Here is a 15,274-nt window from a genome sequence, read left to right on the forward strand (position 1 = left end):
CTAACAACCCCATCCATAAACAAATTAAACAACCATGGAGACATCACACACCCCTGCCGCAAACCTACATTCACTGAGAACCAATCACTCTCCTCTCTTCCTACACGTACACAAGCCTTACATCCTCGATAAAAACTTTTCACTGCTTCTAACAACTTGCCTCCCACACCATATATTCTTAATACCTTCCACAGAGCATCTCTATCAACTCTATCATATGCCTTCTCCAGATCCATAAATGCTACATACAAATCCATTAGCTTTTCCAAGTATTTTTCATATACATTCTTGAAAGCAAACACCTGATCCGCACATCCTCAACCACTTCTGAAACCACACTGCTCTTCCCCAATCTGATGCTCTGTACATGCCTTTACCCTCTCAATCAATACCCTCCCATATAATTTACCAGGAATGCTCAACAAACTTATACCTCTGTAATCTGAGCACTCACTCTTATCCCCTTTGCCTTTGTACAATAGTACTATGTACAAGGACATATATATATATATATATATATATATATATATATATATATAATCTCGGAAAGCAAAAATGGGTATGTTTGAAGGAATAGTGGTTCCAACAATGTTGTATGGTTGCGAGGCGTGGGCTATGGATAGAGTTGTGCGCAGGAGGATGGATGTGCTGGAAATGAGATGTTTGAGGACAATGTGTGGTGTGAGGTGGTTTGATCGAGTGAGTAACGTAAGGGTAAGAGAGATGTGTGGAAATAAAAAGAGCGTGGTTGAGAGAGCAGAAGAGGGTGTTTTGAAGTGGTTTGGGCACATGGAGAGAATGAGTGAGGAAAGATTGACCAAGAGGATATATGTGTCGGAGGTGGAGGGAACGAGGAGAAGAGGGAGAACAAATTGTAGGTGGAAAGATGGAGTGAAAAAGATTTTTTGTGATCGGGGCCTGAACATGCAGGAGGGTGAAAGGAGGGCAAGGAATAGAGTGAATTGGAGCGATGTGGTATACCGGGGTTGACGTGCTGTCAGTGGATTGAATCAAGGCATGTGAAGCGTCTGGGGTAAACCATGGAAAGCTGTGTAGGTATGTATATTTGCGTGTGTGGACGTATGTATATACATGTGTATGGGGGGGGGGGTTGGGCCATTTCTTTCGTCTGTTTCCTTGCGCTACCTCGCAAACGCGGGAGACAGCGACAAAGTATAAAAAAAAAAAATATATATATATATATTATCATGTACTCTCCTAAGTTCTTATCTAAATTAAAACTCTTATATTATTTTGTCCTCCATACTACGCACCACTGCCTCTCTGCCACGTTGGAACTAGATCGTTCTGCGTTAAGATTCATTAGTTCAAGTCCTTGTTGCTTCGTCTCACTTTGACTGAGACAAGCCGGGCTTCATACCAACCCTTTATATATCGGTGCCGATACCTTCCACGGCAGTCTCATTCCAGACGGCATCCTGAGGTGTAGTGGCTCTTCCCCGAGGTGTGGTGGTGTGGTAGGGGAGCAGAACGATTTTGTTATATAAGTTATGCTGCCTTTGTGGTTAAATGCACTTGTGGTTGTGTTAACATGGTTTAATGTTGTGTGCTGGGAAATTGCTTTTCATTTGATTTGTGGTAATATTTTTTCTATTCATGGAGATGTGATTCATGGATTCATTGTTGATTGAATTTGGTTAATCAGTTATTATACTTATAGTTGTTACTTTGTGATTTTGTGTTACACACAGACATACATATATACACATGTACATAATTCATACTGTCTGCCTTTATTCATTCCCATCGCCACCCCACCACACATGAAATATAAACCCCCTCCCCCCTCATATGTGCGAGGTAGCATTTGGAAAAAACAACAAAGGCCACATTCGTTCACACTCAGTCTCTAGCTGTCATGTAATAATGCACCGAAACCACAGCTCCCTTTCCACATCCAGGCACCACAGAACTTCACATGCCCTGGTTCAATCCATTGACAGCACGTCGACGCCGGTATACTACATCGTTCCAATTCACTCTATTTCTTGCACGCTTTTCACCTTCCTGCATGTTCAGGCCCCGATCACTCGGTCATTTCCACTCCATCTTTCCACCTCCAATTTGGTCTCCCACTTCTCGTTCCCTCCACCTCTGACACATATATCCTCTTTGTCAATCTTTCCTCACTCATTCTCTCCATGTGACCAAACTATTTCAAAACACCCTCTTCTGCTCTCTCATCCACACTCATTTTATTACCACACATCTCTCTTGCCCTATTATCACTTACTTGATCAAACCACCTTACACCACATATTGTCCTCAAACATCTCATTTCCAGCACATCAACCCTCCTCCGCACAACTCACAACCATATAACATTGTTGGGGCCACTATTCCTTCAAACATACCCACTTTTGCTTTCCGAGATAATGTTCTCGACTTCCATACATTCTTCAACGCACCCAGAACTTTCGCCCCCTCCCCCACCCTATGATTCACTTCCGCGTCCATGATTCCATCCGATGCCAAATCTATGCCCAGATATCCAAAACACTTCACTTCCTCCAGTTTTTCTCCATTCAAATTTACCTCCCAATTGACTTGACCCTCAACCCTACTGTACCCAATAACCTTGCTCTTATTCACATTTACTCCCAGCTTTCTTCTTTCACACACTTGACCAAACTCACTCCCCAGCTTCTGCAGTTTCTCACACCAGCGCTGTATCATCAGCGAACAACAACTGACTCTCTTCCCAAAGGTCTCTCATCCACAACACACTGCATACTTGCCCCCTCTTTCCAAAACTCTTGCGTTCACCTCCCTAACAACCCCATCCATGAAGAAATTAAACAGCCATGAAGACATCACACACCCCTGCTGCATACCTACATTCTCTGAGAACCAATCGCTTTCCTCTCTTCCAACACGTACACATTCCTTGTATTCTCGATAAAAACTTTTTACTGCTTCTAACAACTTACCTCCCACACCATATATTCTTAATACTTTCCACGGAGCATCTCTATCAACTCTATCATATGCCTTCTCCAGATCCATAAATGCTACATACAAATCCATTTGCTTCTCTAAATATTTCTCCCAAACATTCTTCAAAGCGGACACCTGATCCACACATCCTCTGCCACTTCTGAAACCACACTGCTCTTCCCCAATCTGATTCTCTGTACATGCCTTCACCCTCTCAATCAATACCCTCCCATATAATTTACCTGGAATACTTAAACTTATGCCTCTGTAATTTGAGCACTCACTTTTATCCCCTTTGCCTTTGTTCAATGGCACTATGCAAGCATTCCGCCAATCCTCAGGCACCTCACCATGAATCATGCATACTTTGAATAACTTTACCAACCAGTCAACAATACAGTCACCCCGTTTTTTAATAAATTCCAATGCAATACCATCCAAACCCGCTGCCTTGCCGGCTTTCATCTTCCGCAAAGCTTTTACCACCTCTTCTCTGTTTACCAAATCATTTTCCCTAACCCTCTCACTTTGCACACCACCTCGACCAAACCAACCTATATACGCCACTCTATCATTAAACACGTTCAACAAACCCTCAAAATACTCACTCCATCTCCTTCTCACATCACCACTAATTGTTATCACCTCCCCATTAGCCCCCTTCACTGAAGTTCCCATTGATTCCCTTGTCTTACGACTTTATTTACCTCCTTCCAAAATATCATCTTATTCTCCCTAAAATGTAATGATACTCTCTCACCCCAACTCTGATTTGCCCTCTCTTTCACCTCTGGCACCTTTCTCTTGACCTCCTGCCTCTTTCTTTTATACATCTCCCATTCATTTGCATTATTTCCCTGCAAAAATCGTCCATATATATATATATATATATATATATATATATATATATATATATATATATATATATATATATATATATATATATATATATACATATATATATACGTATGTGTCCACGGGGAAAATGAAACGCGATAAGTTCCCAAGTGCACTTTCGTGTAATAATCACATCATCAGGGGAGAAACAAGAGAGAAATATAAGTCGGTTGATATACATCGAGGAGACGAAGCTAGGACGCCATTTGGTAAACATGTTTACCAAATGGCGTCCTAGCTTCGTCTCTTCGATATATATCAACTGATATATATTTCTCTCTTATGCGTCCCCTGATGTGAATATTACACGAAAGTGCACTTGGGAACTTATCGTGTTCCATTTTCCCCGTGGACTCGTAGGAATATTCCTATATCTTGATAACGGGTAAAATTGTGATCCTTTCCAATATATATATATATATATGTATATATATATATGTATATATGTATGTATATATATATATGTATATATATATATATATGTATATATGTATATAATATGTATGTATATATATATATGTATATATATATATATATATATATATATATATATATAACACCAGAAGACTAAAAGCACGACCAACGTTCATGGATTACCTAAGAATCACATCCTTGGAAAATCCAACGTCTTGATATTCACGTCATCCGTTCCCGGAAGATCAATGGGAATCTGATCGCCTTGTTGTCAAGGAGAACTGGGTATTGTATTGTCTTGAGGAGACTCAGGCCATAGATCATGTGAAGAGACCACGTTCCTCGTGGGTACGGGCTGGTTGACATTCTCCACTATGACAAGTGACGCTAAAACTCCCTTTCCCCCAACAAGACGAAGAGCGTCATGGGAAGTGATACTTGGTATGAGCCCGACTGTTTGGTCGAGGAGAGAATATACCTATGTCTAGCTAGGGCCAGTTTTCAAAGTCTTTGGTACATGTGTTGTACTCTAGTCAATAGTGAGCCAATATATCTTGCTCAAATATATTTCAGGGCGAATGAGTTGTGTTTGTAACGAGTCAGTCCCCCTTATATCCTATTTGTCATCCATTCCTTATATCATCTATCTTCGCACACTACTGAAGGCTCCATAAAGAGGCAGTGTCAAAGGCTTTAGTATAAGTGCTGTACTGTAGTCAATAACAAATATATCTTGGGTTACTCTCAGGTCGAATGAGCTGTGTATTTGATAAATCAACATATATCCTGTTTTGCCAACTTTTCCTTCCTTGTTCATTTTTGTACACTTGAATAAGTTTATGAATTATCAAGTGTACTTTTGAATTCGTCAGAAGCAAGATATGAGAGATAACTCATAAGATACATAAAGAACTATACAGTAGCGAACCTGTTTGACAAAGTTCGATTCATATCATCATGTACAACCAGCCACCATTCTCAGGGCAGGAAGAGTCGTCCATGGTAATTCTCGCAAGGGCAACGACCACTCTGTAGGACGACGAGGGTCGTCCGTCGTACTAGAAAGTCGAGCGCCACCTGAAGGTATGGACAGTCGTCCGTGGTACGTACTTGACCCCTGCCAGGCATCAAGCCACGGAAGATGATAAGAGATATCCTGATGTTTTCAGGAAGTCGAGTTACTTGTTGTTCCACCTGCTGGTGTAGTTCATGTGGAAGCTCTACCTGCTGCTGTAGTTCTTGTGGAGGCTCTACCTGCTGGTGTAGGTATTGTGAAGGCTCCACCTGCTGACGTAGTTTATGTGGAGGCACCGCCTGCTGGTGTAGTTCTTGTGGAGGCTCCACCTGCTGGTGTAGGTATTGTGGAGGCTCCACCTGCTGGTGTAGTTGTGTGTAGGTTCCACCTGCTGACGTAGTTCATGTGTAGGCACCACCTGCTGGTGTAGGTACTGTGGAGGCTCCACCTGCTGGTGTAGTTGTGTGTAGGTTCCACCTGCTGACGTAGTTCATGTGGAGGCACCACCTGCTGGTGTAGGTATTGTGGAGGCTCCACCTGCTGGTGTAGTTGTGTGTAGGTTCCACCTGCTGACGTAGTTCATGTGGAGGCACCACCTGCTGGTGTAGGTATTGTGGAGGCTCCACCTGCTAGTGTTGTTGTGTGTAGGCTCCACCTGCTGATGTCGTTCATATGGAGGCTCCACCTGCTGACGTAGTTCGTGTGGGGGCTCCTGCTCCAGTAGATATTCTCATGACAACCCTGCGAAAAAACTTCAGAATAGTTCGTCAGAAATGATCTACCAATCAGAGTACTTGAAAGCTGTAACAAAAACACTTTTACGAATAGATTTGATGAATATTTTGATTTACCTCCACACCTGACTTTACCTGCACCACATCCCTGGTCATACGAACTCTGTATGTCTCTCTATCCCTACCACACTAATCTACTCCTTCCACACTAATCCATGAGTATGTGTTCTCCTCCACTATCACAAACAGTCTCGTTAGAACCCAGTGGTTAGATACTGTCTTGAATTCATTCGTATTCATTAGTGTTTGCATTAAAGATTAAACTGTCACCACCTTAGGTTAACCATACTGAGCAATGGAAGGTAGTAAGAAATATACTAAATAATTGAATGATAATTTCATATCAGGGTCAGATATCTGTGGGTCGGCCAGCCTCACAGGTAGCGACAGGGATTTGAATGGCATTACATATATATATATGAAGGCGTCACCCGCATCCATGAAGTCCCACGATAGGTCGAGAGCGCTCCTACAGCATCCGTCCAGACCTCCTCGTCTGTAAAATTGTCACTCGTCACCAGTCGGGGACTCACTGTCTCTTGTTGGATATCCAAAGATCTTTAGTCTTATCAGAATATCCCAACACAGTTCACATTCATACCCAACACGGCTCATATTCATACCCAACACAGCTCACATTCATACCCAACACAGCTCGCATTCATACCCAACACGGTTCACATTCATACCCAACACGGTTCACATTCATACCCAACACGGTTCACATTCATACCCAACACGGTTCACATTCATACCCAACACAGTTCGCATTCATACCCAACACAGTTCGCATTCATACCCAACACAGCTCACATTCATACCCAACACAGTTCGCATTCATACCCAACACGGTTCACATTCATACCCAACACAGTTCGCATTCATATTAGATATAGATGTTTGAACTTAATTGCTGGTACCAAGACAGATCTGACAGGCACACTCCATTATTGAGGGCGAGGTTTGATATAAACGGGTTAAGCACAGGGTGGAAGTCACATATTTGATATGGGATTTACGAATACGTATGAAGGAAATTTATCTGTTCGTTGATGGTGACAGTGTATGACGTTTAATATATCTTTTTCTTTCAAACTATTCGCCATTTCCCGCGTTAGCGAGGTAGCGTTAAGAAAAGAGAACTGGGCCTTTGAGGGAATATCCTCATCTGGCCCCTTCTCTGTTTCTTCTTTTGAAATAAATATATATCCTGGGAATAATAGAGAAGGAATACATCCTACGTATTTTGTGTATGTCGTTGAAGGTGATTACGAGAGGCGGTATCAGAGGGCTGAAAATCCTGCAGTCCTATTTTTTTAATTTCTGAAAGATGAAACAGAAGATGGAGCCAAGCAACGAGTGCTCATCCTCCTTGAAGGCTCAGGCTAGGAATGTCTGAATGTGTGTGGATGTACTAGAAAAAAGAAAGGGGAGATAGGAAAAAACCCTGATGTTCTGGCTCTGAGTGATACAAAGCTTAAGGGGAAAAGAGAAAAATTATTTGGGAATGTTTTTGGGTTAAATTCAAGGGTTAGTGTGAGGGCAAGAGCTAAGGAAGGGATAGCACTACTGCTGCAGCAGGAGTTACGGGAATGTGTGAGAGTGTAAGCAAGTGAACTCTTGACTAATGTGGGTAAAAGTCAGTGTGGATTACGAGAAACAGATGAATGCTTGTACACCTGGAAAAGAGGAGACTGTTTTTGTCGAAATTGATACAACTTATCAGTAATTTTGATGCACAGGATCTAGTATTGGTGATGGTAATTTCAAGGCTTGTAAGGGATAGAGCGAATTAGAGCGATATGGTATAAAGGGGGCGACGTGCTCTAAGTGAACTGAAACAAGGCGTATGAAGCTATCAGGGGAAATCGCGGAAAGGTGTGTGGGACCTGGTTGTAAACGGGTGGGGGTGGGGGCTGTAGTTTCCATGCATTACACATGACAGCTAGAATATGAATGTTAGAAAATGAGGTTTCTTCCTCGTCTCTTCCTGGCGCTATCTCGTAAATGTGAGAAAATTCGAACTAGTATGAAAAAGAAAATGAATATGTGTGTAGCGTATGCAGAAAAAGAAGAGAAAATAATAGTATGTCATTATGATATATACAGACCAAGAGGTGAAAATATTGAATATCTACGGTGTAGATAGGACTGGGATCTTCAGCTGAGTGTGGAGTCTAAAGAGAAGGTTGCTTGTGGTGGTCCAAGAACAGTGGTATCCTTTCTTGGGCATAAGGTTGGCAGCAGAGGCCCAGTGAGGTGTGGACTCGAGACGCAACTGGAGGACCTTCTGAGAGGTGTGTTGTCTCTGGGAGTGGGAATATAAGGGGAGTGAACGTGTCCAGCCTCAGTGTAACCCCAGTCAGACACTCATCATGTGAGGTGTAAGGGGTAGAAGGGGCCCCCGCTGGTCTTCACATGGTAAGCTATGTTTGCTGACAAGGATCTGGGTAAAGTGTCGAATCTCGAGGCAAAAGTGGTCGCAGGAAGTCAAGACTGTAGTGAAGTGCATAGGAGGAGGTCCAATCTGGTGGGTATGGATAGGTACTCCAAAGAAACTGTATATATCCCGGGGTGAAGGAGGGGTTATGGTAGCAGGGGTTCTAGAAAAGTGGCCTCGCCACTTGCTATGTGTGACCTTGCGTGACTGTCATATTGGGTCGTCTTAACATTTGTGATTTGATCTTTTTTTTGTCTCGTTTAGTAATTTCTTGTCACTTGCTTAGTTCTCCAGTCTTTCTTCGAACACTAACTTTCGCTATTGGATTTCTTTCGATGGTTATTGATTTATAGACATTCTCTTCAGTGATCATCTAGACCTGTGAGTATTCCATCAGACAAGCCATTCATATTAAAGTGACGTACTCAGCTTGGACTGGAGACATCCGTCTTGCATTCCTTCAGGACATTTCTTCATATGATTCCCGTTAGGCCCTCCTCCCTCGCACCATACGAGATGCAATAGGCGTCTTTAGACAGACGTAGTCGTTAAGATGTGTCGGAGCTTCAGTATGGGCCAGGGAGGAGGCTAGTGGTTTACCCTAGCAGGTGTAAACAAAGCAAAAAGTATACAACCAGAGAGAGCTTGACACGCTCCTTTGCTACAACGTCTCCCATACACCCTGCCCTCGCATCACGCCCCACCCGCCCTTCAGCAACACCACTATATCATCTTGCTCATGTCACTCCACGCTTTACACGTGTTGGTCTCTGCCCTCCACATGCCCACCACTGTCTAGAACTCGCTCGCCCACACCTTCACCACGCCTCCGACACTCCCTCTCTACTATAGCATTGATAATGGCCGAACACACCTTTTTCATGTTCTCCATTATGATTACACCATGTTCAACCACGCCATCATCACGACCTGTACTATGGCTCCACCACGCCAACCTATGCGTTCGCCACGCCACTCGCGGGCCATCGGTACGCGCCACCCGCATCATATCTCACACACGTTGCCTCTCCCATTTTACTGTAGTTTCAATACACCAGCTCATAACCTCCGCTCGACCTTCACCCTATCCAGTCACACCTCACAATACATCCACCAGCAGCATCCCTTCACCTCACGTTTGCACTATCGCCCAAGACCCCCCCACCCTACGCCTCCCCCTCACCATTCGCTACGCCACTCCATACATTCAGAAAACGCACTGAAGCCATCACCACGATCGCCACTCACATCTCTCGCTAGAGGCTCTTCTATTTTTCTTTTTTTTTTTTTTCACCACAGTGAATCACACACCCTGCCCTTGCCCTCCCATGGCTTCTACATTCCTGTCTGCCTCCATCACACCACGCCCCCCCACCCCCTTCACACACACACACACACACACACACACACACACACACCTCAGAAATTGCTGAAGCTTGCCCAGGCCTTCTTGACTCCACCCATCAATATCATACAGTCGCCAGGTCCTTCCTCTTTCTCCCAGCTGCGCCTCCAGATCGTCGCTTGCGTCTCCCACCAACCGTCCACTTCCCGCGCCCGTCCTTGCTGCCTTCACCACGCCTATCTTCACCTTCAACACACATCTTCGCCATGTCAACCCGCGCCTTTATCGCGCCGACCGACCAACAACTTGATCACCCCGTGTCATATCCTCGTTACACTTGGTCACATCTCAGTGTTGCATCCACCTTACCCCATCAGAACGCCCATCACTGCATAGTCTCAGCCCCTTCATACCTTTGATAGGTCAACAGTAACTTTACACACACCCACATAAACACACACGCAAATAATTTCAAGTAAGCAATTACACAAACACACACCGGGAGTAGGAACATAGGTACCTTGGGCCTGAGATACAGAGTAAAGGTTATAAGAAAAAAGAGACAGAAAGTGTGCAGAAAAAGAATTTATAAGCGAAAGAACTTGGACGCTGTGAAGACTGAAGCGACATTTCAGACAACCAGCAGTAATAAGGTACCAGGGAGCGACGCACGAGCACAGCAGAATAAATAAAGATCAGAGAAACCTTGAAAACAATGCTGTGGGTAAGACACGAGACATTGCAGAATTATCAGATAATGGGGACCTAATCAGGCTAAGGTATTCAGAGGGAAGTATTATAAGAATGGTGTAAGGATTTGCGAGGAAGTGAATGACGAGTTCAAAGGTCTTTACATAGTGGAAGACACTACATCTCCAATACAATGTGGAAGACACGGCAACCTCAGTGCCAGTGAGATGGAATGGAGAGAAGGTCTAAGAGAACATTGAAATATCTAGAAAATACAAATTACTAAAGGCAAATGTGATGAAGATGTTTGAACTTACACTTGACACACCACTTGAAATGTGGTTCATGGTGTTGCAGGTGAACAGCTGATTGCTGAAGGAGGAGTGAGAGAGAAAGAGGACCAGAAAAAGGCGCTGAACTACAGACCGGACCTCCTGACGATCGTGGTCTGTAGGTGACCTGAAGGAGGCGCTGAACTACAGACCAGATCCCCCCTGACGATCGTGGTCTGTAGGTGACCTGAAGGAGGTGCTGAACTACAGACCAGATCCCCCCTGACGATCGTGGTCTGTAGGTGACCTGAAGGAGGTGCTGAACTACAGACCGGACCCCCTGACGATCGTGGTCTGTAGGTGACCTGAAGGAGCTGCTGAACTACAGAGCAGACCCCCCCTGACGATCGTGGCCTGTAGGTGACCTGAAGGAGGTGCTGAACTACAGACCGGACCCTCTGACGATCGTGGTCTATAGGTGACCTGAAGGAGGCGCTGAACTACAGACCGGACCCCCTGACGATTTTGGTCTGTAGGTGACCTGAAGGAGGTGCTGAACTACAGACCGAACTCCCTGACGATCGTGGTTTGTAGGTGACCTGGAGGAGGCGCTGAGCCACAGAGCGCCAGAACGGGACGACATCTCGTGGGGGTGACAGTTTTACCAACCGTAATGAACTGGACCAACATGACTATCATCATCGTGGTTGCTGCTGGCCATGATTCAGGGCGAGCGAGCCCATCTTTTGCCAAACCAGAACGCGTGGGACATGGGCGGGATGCACACGGCATTTCCTGGGACATAACTCACCCCCCTCATACCGTCCCCCCAAACCCCCTTTTTATACTTTGACAGATGGTGATTCCAGACAGATGTTTTCCAGTGTCCCACCACCGAGATTCAGCTGTGGAGATAACAGATGACTCTTAATTACGTGTTAGTAGATGAACTATTGGGACGATAATCAGGTCCAAACTCGTAGGTATATACGTGGGGTTTTCAGGTCCTCCTACCTCCTGTGTGGAGCAAAAATTATGAACTCAATCAAGTGCCTGCAGCTATCTTGGTGAGAGAGAGAGAGAGAGAGAGAGAGAGAGAGAGAGAGAGAGGATATATAAGATGAGAGTTTTTTAGAAAGTGGAGAACCTTCTTTCTAGTAAAAAAAGAGGATAGTTTCTTAAGTGTTCAGGGAGGACCTAAGAAGATAACAAGTCTTTAGCTTAGCTACACTGCTGCAAGTGTACACTGAAGGGACGCCTCTGCTCTGTCAGATCTACACAGTACAAAGCACTGCGGACGAAACCCGAGGACAATGTTGACCATATCTCCTCTCCTGAAGACCTTATACTCAGCCAACGACAGATGAGTAGCAAGAACATCTCTTCTGGGAAGGTGAAGCCCTTTGTCTCTCTATTCTGTATATCTACCATATTAATCGCTGACACCGTCTCTAATGGTTTTACCAGACTTACCTTGTTTGACGTTATACCGCGAGTGAAAAGCCACGTTTTGGCGAGGCTGTCTGTATCAGCGGGAGTACCCTCTCGTCAAAACACTTCTCATTCCAAAGGAGTCCACATCACTTCCCTGCTACTGGAAGTAGAGCAAGTAGAGCCTCCGAGATATAGGATTTCTTTGAAAAGTGACCTTTCAAGAACGAGGTCCTAGAATAGATAGATCTATTGAGCTGAACATTTGGTTTCTTGGCTAATGGTACTACGTAAACACTGTCCTCTGAAGTAGCCCTAATGAATGACTTTGTATCCACAGGTCTTGCTGTGGCTGAACGTTGAAGACACTATACATACACAAAGCAGAAAATGTGACGTTTGCTTTCACTACGAGTTCTTGCTTCCTCAAGTGTAGCGGCCTTTGTGAGTCATGTCGGGTTGGATGTGATGGCCTTCAACTGCTGGAGCGTCGTCGTCACCTAGCCAGACACCACACGAACCTCACATGGGACGAGAGGAACCATCATCGGTCCAGGTCATCTCTCATGGCCTGTGTATGTCAGGTCATGAAGTGTGACCACTTCTGATCTGGTAAGATGGTTCCTGTTGTTTCTCTGTACAGTGTTCATGCCGCTGAGAAAATTATGTTCAGTTCGCTGACATATAGTGTGAGTGTGTATGTGTGTGTGTGTGTGAGATGTCCACAGTTTAGCTGTTTGCCCCAACACCATCAGATATACTGCCAGTCACATAGCTCTATGGTAGTTCTCCACGGAGGATAAAACTACATTTCAAATATGGACGACACGAAATTAGGTTTTGATAAGTCTGAAAAGAGAAAATCTGGGGATCAAGATGTAGCATCGGTTTTCCACAGCTCAACACAATGTACCCGATGATGTAATGTTATAGTCTAGATGGGTGAAGTCTTCCACTGCCCTGGGTAATACGGCAGTAGGTTCTTTTGTCTGACACTCAGTAGCTCTCAACTGCCGGGGATCTCCACCATCTTTCCCCAACATTCGTGAGCATATTAGTGTCTTCCGCCCCATCATCGCGGACATATCGTGCAGGCAAGAGTGAGAGAGAGAGACATAAAGTAACCCAGCCAAATATTCGGATCAGGCAAATCGTGTCTTCGACTTACTACACCGCGTCTCATGGTACGTGATTCCGGCAATTGTGGTTTTGTATACTTCACTCTGGTATAGATGAGAGAAGATCCATCTGAGCCTCTAAAGGACTTAATGCGCCTAGAGATAGGCATGTAAAGGGTTAATCCTCCACCGTTATATAGGCTCAGCCGCGCCCGATGGAGGATCAGGCGCACCCTCTGTAGGATGAGCCGCGCGCTATCCTGTCAAGTGTGCAGCATCTGTGGGACCGTGACGTATACAGACCCTGACGTAGACGAAGTTGACCCCTGAGGATGCAAAGATGTCCGGATATAAAAGCCTTGATGACACATCTGTTTTCTTGCGATCTCGTAAGCTTCTGTCTTGAGGAAAAGGAATCTAACTCGACATGCTGTAGAGATGGAAGACCTCAGTGGATTCCAAACCGATACACGTGCATTCGACTCCTGGGGAGAGATTTATAGAGGGTTAATCGTCGTACTCGTCGGGACTTGAAGTATAAGGGAAAATAACTACGATTTTCTACAAGACAAGAGCATCGAGGTTACATGGGATTAAAGCTCACCTAAAAGCAGAGATGGATTTGCAATACAAGAGAACAGGTCGGTTCAAAGAGGATCAATAACATGACCTCCACATTAAGTGATTACTCTTCTTAATCAGAACCTTGTTTATTGTTTTGGTGTACTGACGTTCTACACACACACACACATACACAAACACTGTTCGCCGTTTCTTAGGTAGCAGAGTAGTGCCAAGAACAAACGAAGAGGCCTCATTTGCTTACATCATTTATGTAGTCGTCTTATATAACGTACCTAGACTGAATCTACCCTCTCCAGAAGCAGGCCTCCACATACCTTTCTGTGGTTTCCCCCTGGCCTCTTCATTTGCCTTAGTTCAGTCCACTCACAGTCCGTCGCCCCCTATATAGCATATCGCTCCAACTCCGTTCCGTGCACGTCTCACCCTCCAGTATGCTCAGGCCCCGACCACTCAATCCTTCCAGACTGCAGATCCGACAGACTGTAGTCCCGTCCCTCTCTCCTAAACCTTCGAGTCAACTTCCCCTACCACCTCATCCATGAACGCATTAAACAGCCATGGCGATGACATCAAGCACCCCTGCCACAGACAGACATTCTTCCTGAAAAATTCATCCGTTTTCTTCCTACTTGGACATACGCCTTACTCTTTAGATAACTTTCCTCATACACTTTATATTCGTAGCACCTTCCACAAGGCATCTTTATCAACCCTATCATATGCTTTATCCAGATCCATAAATGCCATGTACAGATCCTTCAGTTTCTCTTATGTAATTCTCACACACACTCTCCAAAGCAAACATCATGTCAACATCTCCTCTACCACTCCTGATACCACACTGTTGCTCCCCAGTCTGAAGCTCTATGCATTCCACCATCCTCTCAACCACAAATTTCTCGTACAACTTCCCAGGCACACTCGACAAACTTACAACCCTATAGTTTAAAACTCACCTTTGTCTCCTTTATACAGTAGCGCTATACATGCCTTCCACCAATCCTCAGGCATGAGCCACACATTCTTTAAAAATCCTAATTAATCCATATTCAAGTGCAATATCAACCTCTTCTGCTTTAACCGAACCAGTTGCCATGACTCTCACTTCGCATACCTCAAGGTCTAAAATTACCCACACCAAATATTAAACTATCTTTAGAAATTCTCTCACCATCTTCTCTCACCTCATCTCATCTTGTTACCACTTTTCCATTCGCCCCTTCATCTGTGTTCCCATTTGCTCGTTTTTTAATACTATTAGCTCTTCCAAAATCGTAGAAGTTTGCTGATACTCGCTCAGTCCGACTCTCACTCG

General features: G+C 44.5%; 1 long non-coding RNA gene across 1 annotated transcript in view; it reads left to right on the forward strand.

Annotated features, from left to right (window-relative positions):
* The window catches only part of LOC139761521 (uncharacterized), a 77,598-nt gene that overhangs the window by 12,245 nt on the left and 50,079 nt on the right, over positions 1-15,274 (forward strand). Inside the window, exon 2 of the long non-coding RNA XR_011715530.1 lies at positions 12,597-12,868. This is a non-coding gene — a long non-coding RNA (uncharacterized lncRNA). The remainder of the gene's footprint in view (positions 1-12,596; positions 12,869-15,274) is intronic.

This window comes from Panulirus ornatus, chromosome 40 (assembly GCF_036320965.1).
Source record: "Panulirus ornatus isolate Po-2019 chromosome 40, ASM3632096v1, whole genome shotgun sequence".
Lineage (NCBI taxonomy): Eukaryota > Metazoa > Arthropoda > Malacostraca > Decapoda > Palinuridae > Panulirus > Panulirus ornatus.